Source organism: Balaenoptera borealis (assembly GCF_965194805.1).
Source record: "Balaenoptera borealis genome assembly, chromosome: X".
Taxonomy (NCBI): domain Eukaryota; kingdom Metazoa; phylum Chordata; class Mammalia; order Artiodactyla; family Balaenopteridae; genus Balaenoptera; species Balaenoptera borealis.
Window position 1 is genome coordinate 59,519,346 of NC_138881.1, and position 14,898 is coordinate 59,534,243.

General features: G+C 39.2%; 2 long non-coding RNA genes across 2 annotated transcripts in view; both read right to left on the reverse strand.

Annotated features, from left to right (window-relative positions):
* Positions 1-14,898, reverse strand: part of LOC309620813 — a 498,839-nt gene that overhangs the window by 138,020 nt on the left and 345,921 nt on the right. The window lies entirely within an intron of this gene.
* The window catches only part of LOC309620844, a 260,746-nt gene continuing 248,992 nt past the window's right edge, over positions 3,145-14,898 (reverse strand). Inside the window, exon 2 of the long non-coding RNA XR_014239692.1 lies at positions 3,145-3,445. This is a non-coding gene — a long non-coding RNA (uncharacterized lncRNA). The remainder of the gene's footprint in view (positions 3,446-14,898) is intronic.

A 14,898-nucleotide genomic window follows, 5' to 3' on the forward strand; every position in this document is an offset into this window, starting at 1 on the left:
GTCGACTTTTCACTTTTTGTTTTGGCTGTGCCACACAGCTCGTGGGATCTTAGTTCTTCGACCAGGGATTGAACCCAGGGCCCTGGCAGTGAGAGCACTGAGTCCTAACCACTGGACTGCCAGGGAATTCCTGCCTTTTCACTTTTGATTTCGTCCTTTGATGCGCAAAGCTTTCTAACTTGGGTGTACTCCCATTTGTCTATGTTTAGTTTTGTTGCCTGTGCTTTTGGTGTCATAGCCAAGAAATTGTTGCCAAGTCCAATGTCATGAAGCTTTCCCCCTATGTTTTCTTCCAGGAGTTTTATATTTTTAGGTCTTACATTTAGGTCTTTGATTTATTTTTAGTTAATTTTTGTATATGGTATAAGGTAAGAGTCCAACTTCATTCTTTTGCATGTGGATATCCAATTTACCCTGCATTGTTTGCTGAAGATACTGTCCATTCCTCATTGAGTAATCTTCAAAGATTGTTTGATGATAAGTGAGGGTTTATTTCTGAGCTCTCTATTCTATTCCATTGGTCTATTTGTCAATATGGCAGTGCCACACAGTTTTGATTACTGCAGCTTTGTAATATGTTTTGAAATCAGGAAGTGTGAGTCCTCTAACTATGCTCTTTTTCCAAATTGTTTTGGCTATTCAGGGTCTTTTGAGATTCTATTTGAATTTTAGGATGAATTTTTCTATTTCTGCAAAAAATGCCATTGGGATTTTGACAGGGATTGCATTAAATCTGTAGATCACTTTGGGTAGTGTGTTAATCAGAGGAACAGAACCGATGGAATGCGTGTGTGTGTGTGTGTGTGTGTGTGTGTGTGTGTGTGTGTGTGTGTGTTAAGGAATTGACTCATGCAATCATGGAGGCTGGTAAGTCCCAAGATCTGGAGGGTGAGTTGGCAAGCTGGAGACCCAGGAGAGCCAGTGGTTTAGTTCTAGCCCAAGTGAGAAGGCCTAAGAACCAGACCAGAACCGATGTTTCAGTTTGAGTCCAAAGGCAGGAAAAGAAGCTGATATCCCAGTCCAAAGGCTTTCACACAGGAGGAACTCTCTCTTACACAAGGAAAGTTCAGCCTTTTTGTTTTATTCAGGCCTTCAACTGACTGGGTGAAGCCTACCTACGTTAGGGGGGGCAACATGCTTTACTCAGTTGACTGATTTAAATGTTAATCTCGGGCTTCCCTGGTGGTGCAGTGGTTAGGAATCTGCCTGCCAATGCAGGGGACACAGGTTCAAGCCCTGGTCCAGGAAGATCCCATATGCCATGGAGCAACTAAGCCCATGTGCCACAACTACTGAGCCTGTGCTCTAGAGCCTATGAGCCACAACTACTGAAGCCTGTGTGCCTAGACCCTGTGCTCCGCAACAAGAGAAGCCACCACCACGAGAAGCCCATGCACCTCAATGAAGAGTAGCCCCCACTCACCGCAACTAGAGAGAGCCCGCGCGCAGTAACGAAGACCCAACACAGCCAAAAATAAACAAATAAATAAATTTAAAAAAATAAATGTTAATCTCATCAAAAAGCACCCTACAGAAACACCCAGAATAATGTTTGACTAAATATTTCGGCACCCCGTGGACCAGTCAAGTTGACACATAAAATTAACCATTACAGGTAGTATGGACCTCTCAACAATATTAAGTCTTCCAATCTGTGTACACAGATGCCTTGCCATTTATTTGTGTCTTCTTTAGTTTCTTTTGGCAATGTTTTGTAGTTTTCAGTGTACGTCTTTATTCATTTATTTATTTATTTTTGGCTGCATTGGGTCTTTGTTGCTATGCACAGGCTTTCTCTAGTTGCGGCAAGTGGGAGCTACTCTTTGTTGTGGTGCGCAGGCTTCTCATTTCAGTGGCTTCTCTTGTTGTGGAGCACGGGCTCTAGGGACATGGGCTTCAGTAGTCGTGGGCTCGCAGGCTCTAGAGCGCAGGCTCAGTAGTTGTGGTGCACGGGCTTAGTTGCTCTGCGGCATGCGGGATCTTCCCGGACCAGAGCTCGAACCCATGTCCCCTGCATTGGCAGGCGGATTCTTAACCACTGCACCACCAGGGAAGTCCCAGTGTACAAGTCTTTCAACTCCTTGCTTAAGTTTATTCCTCGGTATTTTATTCTTTTTGATGCTATTGTCAGTGGAATTGTTTTCTTAATTTCCTTTGCAGATTGTTCATTGTTAGTGTATAGAAATATAACTGATTTTTGTTGTTGATTTTGTGTCCTACAACTTTGTTGAATTTATTAGTTCTAACAGTTTTGTGTGTGTGTGTGTGTGTGTGTGTGTGTGTGTAATCTTTTGGGTTTTCCATGTACAAAATCATGCTATCTGCAAACAGAGATAATTTTACTTCTTTCTGATTTGGATGCCTTTTATTTCTTTTTCTTGCCTAACTGCTCTGGCTAAGACTTCCAGTATGTTGAATATAAGTGGCGAGAGTGGGCATCCTTGCCTTGTTCCTTATCTTAGAAGAAGAGCTTTCAGTTTTTCACCATTGAGTATGATGTTAGCTGTGGACTTTTCATATATGGCCTTTATTATGTTGAGGTAATTTCCTTCTACTCCTAGTTTGTTGAGTGTTTTTATCATGAAAGAGGGTTGAATTTTTCAAGTGCTTTCTACGCATCTATTGAGATGATCATGTGATTTTTATCCTTAATTCTGTTAATGTGTTTTATTACATTGATTGATTTTTGTATGTTAAACTATCCTTGCATCCAAGGGATAAATCCCATTTGGCCATGACACATAGTCCTTTTAATGTGCTGTTGAATTCATTTTGCTAGTATTTTGTTGAGGATTTTTGCATCTGTATTCATCTGGGAAACTGGTCTGTAGTTTTCTTTTCTTTTGGTGCCTTTGATATCAGGGTAATGCTGGCCTCATAAAATGAGTTTGGAAGTGTTCCCCCTCCTCTTCAGTTTTTTGGAAGCATTTGAGAAAGACTGGTATTAATTCTTTAAATGTTTGGTAGAATTCTCTAGTGAAGCTATCTGTTCCTGGTCTTTTTGTAGGGAGGTTTGTGATTACTGATTCAATCTCATTATTTTTTATTGGTCTGTCAGGCTTTCTATTTCTTCTTCTTCTTTTTTTTTTTTAAACAGTCATGAGCCTTTTCTTTTCTTTTCTTTTCTTTTAAAGAGCTCCTGACTTATTTATTTATTTATTTATTTATATATTTTTTGCTGTGTTGGGTCTTCGTTTCTATGCAAGGGCTTTCTCTAGTTGCGGCGAGCGGGGGCCACTCTTCATCGTGGTGCGCAGGCCTCTCACTGTCACGGCCTCTCTTGTTGCGGAACACAGGCTCCAGACGCGCAGGTTCAGTAGTTGTGGCTCACGGGCCTAGTTGCTCCGCGGCATGTGGGATCTTCCCAGACCAGGGCTCGAACCCGTGTCCCCTGCATTGGCAGGCAGACTCTCAACCACTGCGCCACCAGGGAAGCCCTCTATTTCTTCTTGATTCAGTTTGATAGATTGTGTGTTTCTAGGAATTTATTCATTTCTCCTAGGTTGTCCAATTTCTTGCCACACAATTATTCATAATATTCTCTTATAAATTCTGTTTGTTTTCTGTGGCATTGGTTGTAATACCCCTCTTTTATTTCTGATTTTAGTTATTTTAGTCTTCTTCTCTTTTTTTCTTAGTTAATCTAGCTAAGTATTTGTCAGTTTTGTTGATCTTTTAAAAACCAAATCTTAGTTTTGTTGATTTTTTCTGTTGTCTTTTCTATTCTATATTTCTTTTATCTCTGCTTTAATCTTTATTATTTCCTTCCTCTGCTAGATTTGGGTTTAGTTTGTTCTTCTTTTTCTAGCTCCTTGAGGTGTAAAATTACGTAGTTGATTTAAGATCTTTCTTCCTTTTTAGTGTATGCATTTACAGTTATAAACTCCCAGCATTGCTTTCATTGTACCCCATAACTTTTGGTATGTTTTGTTTCCATTTTCTTCTGTCTCAAGGTATTTTCTAATTTCCCTTGTGACTTCTTTTTTGACCCATTGGTTGTTTAAGAGTGTGTTGTTAAATTTCCACATATTTGTGGATTTTCCAGTCTTCCTTGTGCTAGTGCTTTCTGGTTTCATTCCACTATGATCAGAAAAGATACTTTGCGTGATTTCACTTTTCTTGGATTTCTTAAGACTTGTTTTGTGGGTTAACATGTAGTCTATCCTGGAGAATGTTCCATTTACATATGGGAATATATTCCACTGTTGTTGGGTGGAGTGTTCTGCATATGTTGTTAAGTCCAACTGGTCTATAGCATTGTTGGGTCCTCTATTTCCTTGTTGATCTTCTGTCTGGTTGTTTTATCCATTACTGAAAGTGGGATATTGCAGTCTTTTACTAATATTGTGTTGCAATTTATTTCTCCCTTCAGTTATGTCAAAATTTCCTTCCTATATTTGGGAGTTCCAAGGTTTGGTGCATAAGTTTGTATAGTTGTTATATCTTGTTGTTGAATTTACCCTTTTAACATTATATAATGTCCTTGGTCTCTCGTTACTGTTTTTGATTTCAAGCCCATTTTATCTGATATTAGTATAGCCATTCCTGTTCTCTTTTTGCATGGAAAATCTGTTTCCATTCTTTCATTTTCAGCCTATGTGTGTTCTTAGATCTAACGTGAATTTCTTTCTTTTTTTTTTTTTTGGTTAGCTCTTCTCTAAATGTTTGATAGAATTCACCTGTGAAGCCATCTGGTCCTGGACTTTTGTTTGTTGGAAGATTTTTAATCACAGTTTTAATTTCATTACTTGTGATTGGTCTGTTCATAGTTCTGTTTCTTCCTGGTTCAGTCTTGGAAGGTTACACCTTTCTAAGAACTTGTCCATTTCTTCCAGGTTGTCCACTTTATAGGCATAGAGTTGCTGGTAGTAGTCTCTTAGGATGCTTTGTGTTTCTACGGTGTCCATTGTAACTTCTCCTTTTTCATTTCTAATTTTATTGATTTGAGTCCTCTCCCTCTTTTTCTTGATGAGTCTGGCTAATGGCTTATCAATTTTGTTTATCTTCTCAAAGAACCAGGTTTTAGTTGTATTGATCTTTGCTATTGTTTTCTTTGTTTCTATTTCATTTATTTCTGCTCTGATCTTTATGATTTCTTTCCTTCTACTAACTTTGGGTGCTGTTTATTCTTTCTCTACTTCCCTTAGGTGTAAGGTTAGATTGTTTAGTTGAGATTTTTCTTGTTTCTTGAGGTAGGCTTGTATATCTATAAACTTCCCTCTTAGAACTGCTTTTGCTGCATCCCATAGGTTTTGGATTGTCATGTTTTCGTTGTCATTTGTCTCTAGGTATTTTTTGATTTCCTCTTTGATTTCTTCAGTGATCTCTTGGTTATTTAGTAAGGTATAGTTTAGCCTCCATGTGTTTGTGTTATGTTTTTTCCCCCTGTAGTTGATTTCTAATCTCATAGCATTGTGGTCAGAAAAGATGCTTGATATGATTTCAATTTTCTTAAATTTTCTGAGGCTTGATTTGTGACCCAAGATGTGATCTATCCTGGAGAATGTTCTGTTTGCACTTGAGAAGAACGTGTAATCTGCTATTTTTGGATGGAATGTCCTATAAATATCAATTAAATCTATCTGTTCTATTGTGTCATTTAAAGCTTGTGTTTCCTTATTAATTTTCTGTCTGGATGATCTGTCCATTGGTGTAGGTGAGGTGTTAAAGTCCCCCACTATTATTGTTATTGTCAATTTCCTCTTTTATAGCTGTTAGCAGTTGTGTTATGTATTGAGGTGCTCCTATGTTGGGTGCATATATATTTATAATTGCTATATCTTCTTCTTGGATTGATCCCTGGATCATTATGTAGTGTCCTTCCTTGTCTCTTGTAACATTCTTTATTTTAAAGTCTATTTTATCTGTTATGAGGATTGCTATTCCAGCTTTCTTTTGATTTCCATTTGCATGGAATATCTTTTTCCATCCCCTCGTTTTTAGTCTGTATGTGTCCCTAGGTCTGAAGTGGGTCTCTTGTAGACAGCATATATATGGGTCTTGTTTTTGTATCCATTCAGCGAGCCTGTGTCTTTTGGTTGCAGCATTTAATCCATTCATGTTTAAGGTAATTATCGATATGTATGTTCCTATCACCATTTACTTAACTGTTATGGGTTTGTTTTTGTAGGTACTTTTCTTCTCTTGTGTTTCCCACTTAGAGAAGTTCCTTTAGCATTTGTTGTAGAGCTGGTTTGGTGGTGCTGAATTCTCTTAACGTTTGCTTGTCTGTAAGCTTTTGATTTCTCCATCAAATCTGAATGAGATCCTTGCTGTGTGGAGTAATCTTGGTTGTTGGTTCTTCCCTTTCATCACTTTAAATATATCATGCCCCTCCCTTCTGGCTTGTAGAGTTTCTGCTGAGAAATCAGCTCTTAACCTTATGGGAGTTCCCTTGTATGTTATTTGTCCTTTTTCCCTTGCTGCTTTCAATAATTTTTCTTTGTCTTTAATTTTTGTTAATTTGATTACTATATGTCTTAGCGTGATTCTCCTTGGGTTTATCCTGCCTGGGACTCTCTGCACTTCCTGGACTTGGGTGGCTATTTCCTTTCCCATGTTAGGGATGTTTTCGTCTATAATCTCTTCAAATATTTTCTCGGGTGCTTTCTCTCTCTCTTCTCCTTCTGGGACCCCTATAATGTGAATGTTGTTGTGTTTAATGCAGTCCCAGAGGTCTCTTAGGCTGTCTTCATTTCTTTTCATTCTTTTTTCTTTATTCTGTTCTGTGGCAGTGAATACCACCATTCTGTCTTCCAGGTCACTTACCTGTTCTTCTGCCTCAGTTATTCTGCTATTGATTCCTTCTAGTGTAGTTTTCATTTCAGTTATTGTATTGTTCATCCCTGTTTGATTGTTCTTTAATTCTTCTAGGTCTTTGTTAAGCATTTCTTGCATCTTCTCGATCTTTGCCTTCATTCTTTTTCCGAGGTCCTGGATCATCCTCACTATCATTATTCTGAATTCTTTTTCTGGAAGATTGCCTATCTCCACTTCATTTAGTTGTTTTTCTGGGGTTTTATCTTGTTCCTTCATCTGGTACATAGCCCTCTGCCTTTTCATCTTGTCCATCTTTCTGTGAATGTGGTTTTTGTTCCACAGGCTGTAGGATTGTAGTTCTTCTTTTTTCTGCTCTAACGTGAATTTCTTGTAGACAGTGTATATGGATCCTGTTTTTTTTCCTAATCCATTCAGCAAATATACATATCTTGGGAAGTTTAATCCATTTACATTTAAAGTAATTATTTATAGGAAGGACTTACTATTCCCATTTTGTCAATTGTTTTCCATATGTCTTGTAGCTTTTTTTGTCTCTCCTTTCCTCTCTTATTGCTTTCCCTCCTGTTTTGTTGATTTTATTTTTTGTAGTGATATGTTTTAATCCCTTTCTCATTTCCTCGTGTGTATATTCTATAGATATTTTCCTTGTGGTTACCACTGCAATTACATAAAACATCTTAAAGTTATAACATTCTATTTTAAATGGATAAAAACAACTTCAATTATATACAAAAACTGTACTCCTTCACAGCTCCACCCCCTATTTATGGTATTAATAACATACATCTTTATATATTGTATACCCATTAACATAGGTTTATAATTATTTTTATGTTTTTGTCATTTAATTCTGTGCACCCAAATTACCATAGTGTTTGGTGCATGTATTTGCCTTTACCAGAGAATCATATTTTGACATGGCTTCATATTGCTGTTTACCATCCCTTTGTTTCAGTTTGAAGGACCTCCTTTAGCCCATCTCATGGAGCAGGTCTAGCAGTAAAGAACTCCCTCAGCTTTTGCTTATCTGGGAAAGTCTTCCAGTCTTGTTGAAGTGGGGGCCCAGTACCTGAGATGGCTGTGCAAGGGCAATAGTGGGCAGCTGTGTGGGTGAGGGTATCTTCCCTTCATCTCTGTTTCTGCCTCTCTTCCTTGTATCCTCTTGGATGATAAACCTTTCTATGAAGAAAGATTAAAAAGCACATACAAGTTTAAAAATAACCTAACTGCCCTACCTACAGTTTTGGTTGGCACAGAACCCACTTTCTAAAGTACCACAGACAATAATTTGACCAAATGTTTCACCACCACATACCTAAGAGTGACAACTTTTCAGCCTGCCATAGCTTTACCATTATGGCTCCAAGCCCAACCCTTTCTAGTCAGCCAATTCTAAAACTTTAGATTCTGTAACTTGCAGCTTGCACTTTTTTTTTTTTTTAGAAAGCTATTCTTTTTTTTTTTTTAATTTACTTATTTATTTATTTATTTTTGGCTGTGTTGGGTCTTCGTTTCTGTGCGAGGGCTTTCTCTAGTTGTGGCAAGCGGGGGCCACTCTTCATCGTGGTGTGTGGGCCTCTCACTATCGTGGCCTCTCTTGTTGCGGAGCACAGGCTCCAGACGCGCAGGCTCAGTACTTGTGGCTCACGGGCCTAGTTGCTCTGCAGCATGTGGGATCTTCCCAGACCAGGGCTCGAACCCGTGTCCCCTGCATTAGCAGGCAGATTCTCAACCACTGCGCCACCAGGGAAGCCCACAGCTTGCACTTTGAGGTACCAAATTCTAAATCAATTAGAATCTGAATTTAGCTCCAGTAACTGGGACTCCAAAAACAGTGGCTTAAGCAAATTAAGTTAAAAAAATTTTTTTTCCGTTTAAGCTGAAGTCTGAAGATGGGCAATCAAGTGCTGAAATGGTACTTCATGATGTTTTCAGAAATTCAGACTCCTTTTGTATTTCTGCTCAAAGTTAGAATGGTCATTTAGCCTTCACGAGATGGTTGCCTGAGCTTCAGCTTTCACATCTGCCTTCAAGGCAGCAGAGAGGAAGAGAAGGTAAGGGCAAAAGGAGATTGGTCAATTGATTTAACTCCCCCACCCATGTTTCTTTGCCATAAAATATATTTGTATAATCTTTTAGGTACTTTTAGGTAGGAAAGATGATACTCAGATTTCACTGCTAGGTTCAGCAGAGTATAATGTCAAAGAATGATATATCCAGTGTGGAATAGGCAGTGGTACATCGAAACAAAAGTTAAACAAAGAGCACTCAATCTGCAAAGGAATTTATAATAATAATTTAAAGCTTCATGAACTAAGATCATTCCAATTTAAAACACTAAGAAATAAGACCATCATGAAAAACAAAATCAACTTCTGAGGGTAAGAAAAGGAATGTAGGGCAAACAAGAAGAAAATTAACATCTGCTGAGTTATAAGTATGAGCTTATCATAAGATGGACATTAATTATTATTCAGTGGCAAACCTTGCAAATACAAAATAAAATCCAAATCTTTGGTCATGTAGTAAAAATTTTACCTGAAATGAAGGCAAAGTGATAGATTCTGGCTCTGGCTTGTCAAATATTTCCTGCACTAACATTATCTACAGAAGCATCTGGCCAACTTGTACCTAGTGACTCCTTATGCATGTTGAATGGGGTTCAGGTAAAATGATGCTATGTACATGCTGTGTACAAAGCTGAAAGAGCATTCGCCATCCTGTGGGAGTTAACAGTATACAATGGAGGTCTAGGTTTCATATCTTTGTTTCTTTATCATAATTCAAATGCATTTCTGGGCATGATTTTTATTTTGCAGAATGAATATGTGCCCCAGGCTTACACTTAACAACAATGATAAAATAAAACTCTAGCTTTGGGGACTTTCCTGGTGGCACAGTGGTTGGGAATCCGTCTGACAATGCAGGGGACACGGGTTCGAGCCCTGGTCCGGGGAGATCCCACATGCTGCAGAGCAGCTAGGCCCGTGCGCCACAACTACTGAGCCTGCACTCTGGAGCCTGCGAACCGCAACTACTGAGCCCGCGCGCCACAACTACTGAAGCCTGCAAACCTAGAGCCTGTGCTCCACAACAGGAGAAGCCACGGCAATGAGAAGCACACGCACTGCAATGAGGAGTAGCCTCCGCTTGCTGCAACTAGGGAAAGCCCGCACGCAGCAACGAAGACCCAACGCAGCCAAAAAAAAAAAAAAAAACCCTCTAGCTTTGAGGAGCTGACACACACCACCCCATCTGCGGGACATTACCTTGTGGGACATACTGAGATCACCTTGCTTCCTGAGGAATTTTCCCCAAACCTCTATGTACCAACTTCCACTTATGTCTCATTGGCCAGAATTTAGTCATGTGCTTATCCCTCTTTGAGGAAGCCTGGGAAATGTAGCTTTTTAGCTGGAACATATTGCTGCCCCCAACAAAATCAGGGTTTGTTAACAAGGAAGAAGGAAAGAAAAGATCTCGTGGGCAACTCTAACTAGTTGGGGCAGAAAGGAATTTATCCCCTGCAGAATTGTTAGAAGGGCTATAGAAGAAGCTCTAGGCAAAGCTCTCAGAAACATTGCTGCTTAATTGGTCTGATTAACCTCAGAAACACTGCCTCTGTTGCCATCCATGCCAGGGAAACCGATGACCTCTGCCCAGCTGTTTTCTCATGTCACTTCCAAATCAAAGCCTTCCATGGATGTACCTTATTGGTGACAACCAGATCACAGGCTTGCAAGGGATGTTGGGAACTGTAGTTTAAGAAAATTACCTGAAGAAGATGGGATTCACAGTAGTGGTGAGTAAGCATATTTCATTGATTCTAACACAGGCATTTTTTTTTTTTTTTTTACATTTTCATGTCTTTGAAATCAGCATACTTTTGATAGTCAGTGATGTCTTTTGGCCATCTGGCAGTTTTATGATGTAGTTGTCATTGCTTGTACATACATGAAACCCCCTTAGAAAGCATCTCCATTGAAAGGGTGCAGATGGGATCTCAGTAGCTCTTTATAAATGCTGTCCCACCAAAGAATTGCATAGGCGTGCAAAACCAGCAACACAGAGTACTCTGAGTTGAAAAAGGACTCATAAAAGTTCTATACTAAATATAAAGGACTTCTAGAAATGTTGCAAATAAATAACTGATTTATTTTGCTTTTCTGTGTATTTCCAAGAGATTTACACCTAAATAAATGTAAATGAGATCTTTCAATAAGAACAAGATAAAAAAAAATCTAAATGATAAGGAAAAAAAAAAACCTAACTATTGACCCTATTACAACACTCTCAGGAATTTAGCCTGAGGAAATCATTTAAAGAAAAAAAATCTCTATGTATAAGGAAGCAGTGTTATTTATAAGGGCAAAAAACCCCGATAGCAACTTAAATGTTCAACAATGACAACCACAAGAGCTACTAATATCTGTTGAAACTTTACTATGTGCCAGGCCCTCTATATACATTATCTCATTTGATTCTCACAACAGCCATGTGAGGTAGATACTAACCTTATCCCTATTTTATATATGAGGCACAAACATGTGATAACTTGTCCGAGGTCAGACAGCTAGTAGGTGGTGGAATCAGGATTTAAACTCTGGTCTCTGGGTTTATACAGATCTAAACCTGTGTCATGCAACTATTAGAAAATGAAGTATGTTGCAATAAAAAAGATGCACAGTTCTGAGCAGAAACTCAAGAAGTCTGCAAAATATCTAAAAAAGTGTTGTATTAAAACATGAATGTCCAGGATGGGTTTCTGGGGACCAGTGGGTCCAGTGGCTCTGAATCTTTTTTGGGTTATGAGACCTGTGTTAGTTTGTTCGAGTTGCCAAAACAAAACACCACAAGCTGGGTGGCCTAAACAACAGACATTTAGTTTCTCATGGTTCTGGATACTAGAAGTCCAAGATCAAGGTGCCAGCAAATTCAATTCCTGGTGAGAGCTCTCTTCTTATATTGCAGATGGCCACCTTCTCACTGTTTGCTCACATGACATTTCCTTTGTGTGTGTAGGGAGAAAGAGAGAGAGAGAGATTTCTGGTATCTCTTCCTCTTATAAGGATATCAGTCCTGTGGGATTAGGGCCCCAATCTTATAACATCATTTAACCTTAATTACCCTCCTCAAGGCTCCATCTCCAAATTCAGTCACATTGAGGGTTAGGGCTTCAAGATAGGAATTTTGGGGCAACACAATTCAGTCCATAGCAGGACTTGTTTGAGAATCTGATGAAAGCTCTGTACACCCTCCCAAGAAGACTGTATACATTGTCTCGCATAATTTTGCACACAAGTTCAGGAAGTTCTTGGACCCCAGGTTGAGAGCCACTGTTCTAGGCCACCTTCCTCTTTTCACAGATGGAGAAACAGGGTTCAGAAAGGGGAAGTGCTTTTCAGCAGGTTAGGAGGGAGCCAGGTCTCCTGATTCCTCATCTAGTGCTTGCCCTACCTTACTCTGACTTCTGTTAGGCCTGTTAGGTCAACAATCCGTGGTGACCCCAGCACACCACAGATCCTGTGGACACAGTGAAGGGGATAGTCACTTCTTCACCTGGAATGCTCACGTGAGTTAACAAGCTTCTAGCTGTAACTGACAGCAAATGGGACAGATTTCAGTGCTTTGAACTAGTTGGGAGGTTGGGAAGAAACTGCACCAACTTCGACATACGTCCACAAGAGGTCTGAGTGTGAGGAGATGGAGGCGCTTCTGTTCTGATAAAGGAAAAAGCGGGGACTGAAGAAGTACAGTTGAACTGTCTGGTGGCTTTCACATGGCACTGTCCCTCTACTCTCAGATTCATTTGTACACTGCTCAGGGGTAGACCTATTAGATTTCTCCATGAGATCGTCTAACTCTACCATTCTGTACTTCTATGATTCTGGGGCAGGAACCATGGGGGGAATGATCAGTTGAGGCATTTGGGTTCTAGAATTATGGTCAAAATAATTTTTTTTTTCAAAATGTCTTCTAATGGTATAATAGAATTAGCAATAAAGCAAATGTAGCTTAAAGAGATGAAAAATCCCCAACAAGAATCTGAGAAGGGGACTTCTCTGGTGGTCTAGCGATTAAGACTCTGCACTTCCACTGCAGGTGGTGCAGGTTCAATCCCTGGTCGGGGAACTAAGATCCTGCATGCTGCGCGGCCTGGCCAAAAAAAAAAAAAAAAAAAAAAGAATCTGAGAAGATCCTTTAAATATTTAGTCATTTAAAGTTTCAGCATAAATGCTTCCTTAATTTCTGCTGCAGGCCCATCTTTAAGTAAGGGAGGTGAATTATGATAGCTGGAATTCTAAACAATGAGGTTAGAGGATGGGGCAGTATTTGTAAAGGAAGTGCTATTTATCTTTAGGCAGAGGGCTGGTCCCAGAGAATCATTTTTGTTTCATTTCATCAATCAGTGAGATTTAAAAAAAGAAGACATTCCTCCTATTGACCCTGTCAATGCCACAAACCAGTGTGGAGCCTTCCCTTGGGGGAACACAAGACTAGAAACAAAAGCAGGGGCACTCACTGTGGGGTGGAAGCTAACATTTCAGGAAAATTCTAGCTTTGCTCCCCACAAAGAACAGGGGAAGGGCTTGAAGGGCTGCGCACAACCGCCTGCTGCTTCTCTGCCTGGGTGTGTGTGTGTGTGTGTGTGTGTGTGTGTGTGTGTGTGTGTGTGTGTGTGTGTGTAGCACGCCTTGTCTAGCTCATCAATGGTCTCAGTTTCTGTCTGAGGAGAAAGAGGAAGAAAAGAGTTGCTGCTGGGGGAGCAGGGGTGAAGGTTGGTGTTAAGATAGAAGCGTCAGGCAAAGGAGATGCAGCTCATCAAAACCACCACCATCACCACCACCTTTATGGGTACAAATAACTCCCTCAGTCCCAGGGGTTAGTTGGCTAATCATGAAGAACAGGAGAACTCCAAAGGCATGGCATCTGGCCCTTCCCTACAAACAGTCTTAAACACTACTGCCCTCTGCTGGTCAAATAGGTGTATTACAATGCAGGCACATTGCCCTGGTTTTTTTGCTTTCGTTTCTTTTCCTCAGGCTCTTGGTGCTCCACCTCTGAGAGGAAGTGGATGGGGAGGGGAGAAATCTCTGAGAAATTGTAACCAAAGTGCAACTTCTGTGGGTTTCAGCACAAGTTCACAATAATTCTGAATGAAAATGTACTGCCCAAATATGGAATATTTATTAAAAATTAAGATTGATATTATAAGTATGTAAGCATCATTCTTATTATTTTTAGTAAAATCTGTGAGTTCTTGAAAATAAGACTATTAATATAAATGAAATAAGATTACTAATCTCAATGAGATATGTTATAAATAAAGGAAATAATTTTGGTTCTACTTCTGGTTAGAACATAGTTACAATATGCTTATACTGGGATGTTATTTCCCTTAGCATTATTTTTTCTCCATTTGTAGTGAAAGGTAACATAGATAGAGAAAAGGTCATAATATATATGCGTAGTTTAATAAATGGTTATTGAGTGTACACCCCCAAGTCACAGAAGAGGATACTGTCAGCTTCCCCCAAGGCTCCTGAAGTTTCCCTGTCTTATCTTAGTCCCATTCCTTCTCCGAAGAAAATATCCACACTCCTACTTTTGTGACCACCCTTTCTTCCCTTTTCCTCAAGGTTTTATATCCTATATATGTGTCTTTAAATGGTATGAGTAAGTGTTGCCAGTTATTTACAGTTATATGAATGGAAGTATTAAATATATCTGTGTTGTTTCTTGCTTCTTTCACTCAGTGTTAAATTTGTAAGATTCATTCCTATTCTGTGTAGTGGAAATTTGTACATTTTTGCTGATGAAATAATAGTTCTTCATTTGAATATGACACAATTTATTGATCCAGTGCATGAAAGTGGAAATTTGTGTTGTTTCCATATTTGGTAAAATGGTAGATCTTAAGTTAAGAGTTCTTATCACCAAAAAATGCAGTAATAAATAACATGGAAGGAGGAAAATTTTGGAGGTGATGTATAGGTTAATGGCATAGACTGTGGTGATGGTTTCACAGATGTATACTTAAGACTCAACAACTTGCATATATAATATACACTTTTTTGTACATCCAAAAAATGCATTGAAGTAAATTTAAAAGATAGT